At 34.9% G+C, this 1,465-nt stretch overlaps 2 non-coding genes across 2 annotated transcripts; both read left to right on the top strand.

Moving 5' to 3' along the window:
• The first annotated feature begins 634 nt into the window (after window positions 1-634).
• Window positions 635-721, top strand: LOC131228442 (small nucleolar RNA Z101). Its single transcript, XR_009162945.1, has one exon. It is a non-coding gene; the product is annotated as a small nucleolar RNA Z101 (small nucleolar RNA).
• Window positions 722-1,085: 364 nt separating this feature from the next.
• LOC131228443 (small nucleolar RNA Z102/R77) lies at window positions 1,086-1,172 on the top strand. Its single transcript, XR_009162946.1, has one exon. It is a non-coding gene; the product is annotated as a small nucleolar RNA Z102/R77 (small nucleolar RNA).
• The last annotated feature ends 293 nt before the right edge of the window (window positions 1,173-1,465 follow it).

The raw sequence follows: 1,465 nt of genomic DNA, 5'->3' as shown, positions 1-1,465 counted from the left end.
AAATAAAAAACTCAAGTGGGCCAGATCACAACAAACAGTGGGGATTAAACATCCACCATTGAAACCTTACTGGGGCCCCGTATAAGTTTTCGATCAGGACGATATTTGTTTTTTGCGTACATCGTTGCTGAAATCAACTTATGGACGGTTTGGATGGCATATAAAGATCATGGAAGGCCACAGAAAAGTTCCAATGGTCAGATTTTCTATCGCCACTGTTTCCTGTGGTCTGGATCACTTGAATTTTGGATCTGATCCTTTCTTTGTATAAAATTATAAAATGATCTTTAAAAACCGATGGACGGATAAGATTTCTCAAAGATATCTTGGTGGGACCCACAGAGCTTTAGATTACACGGGCTCCGTGTAAGAGGGGCAACACCCAACTTGCGTCCGCTCTTTTTCTTTACCAAACCCAAACCCAAACATCCCCCAAAACCCAAACCCTAAAAACAGATCTCTCTCTATATATACGACTCTTTCTCTCTCAACCTCCCCATAAACCCTAACCCTAGAAATCTCTCCCTCTCTCTCTCTCTCCCCTTCTCTCATAAATCCTATCCCTAGCAATCTCTCTCTCTCTCTCTCTCTCTTCAAAATCCTAAAGAAAACCCTCAAATCTTCCCTCAGTGATATTGGGCAAATGAGGAAACTCATTTAAATGGGTAATTTGCGTCTGAAATTCCATTGATGCTAACACCTTGGAGATCTGATGCCCATTCCTTTTTAATTATATGTTGTAGAATTAAGTTCTTGTTTTTTAGATTATTTTCTCAGATATCAAAAACGCATGTTAGCATTAATTTTTTTTTTTTTCTAAATTTTTCTTAAGGCCCTTTTCCCATATATATTTCTTTGATATCAAATACCCATTTCTCCATTTTTGTTAGAAATATGTCATTGGGTCTTTTTTCTACATTCAAAACCAGTTTTTATTTTTATTATGTCTGATACCTAATTCATTTTTATTAATTATATCACAATATTATGAATTTCTCATTTTTATTTATCTGATTTTATTATTTTCTTATATTTAATTTATAAAATATTTATTAATTTAATTATTTTGGAGTGTGTGGGGAAGAGAGTGAAATGATGATTTGGATAGTTTCCCTATTGGTTTGATGGCCAGGATGATGGCTTCATTTTGTATTAGCTCTATCTGATCACTCCCTCTCTCTAATACCTAATATTTTTAAAATTTTCAGTGTTATTTAAGTTTTTAAAAAAATAAAAAATTATACCAGTGTGATGTTTGTCGGGGTGGGACCCACTTGTAGCCCACCGTGATGTATGTGATTACATCCACGCCTTACATCTATATTGAAAACTCATTTTAGGGCGTGATCTAAAAAATGAAGCAGATCCAAATCTCAGATGGGCCATGGTACTGTAAACAGTTGTAATTGACCATTAAAAACTTCTTGTGGGCCACAAAAGCTTTGGATCAAGATGATATTTTTGT

The sequence above is a fragment of the Magnolia sinica genome, chromosome 15 (genome assembly GCF_029962835.1).
Source record: "Magnolia sinica isolate HGM2019 chromosome 15, MsV1, whole genome shotgun sequence".
In the NCBI taxonomy this organism is placed as follows: domain Eukaryota; kingdom Viridiplantae; phylum Streptophyta; class Magnoliopsida; order Magnoliales; family Magnoliaceae; genus Magnolia; species Magnolia sinica.
This window is presented reverse-complemented; position numbering and strand designations above follow the sequence as displayed.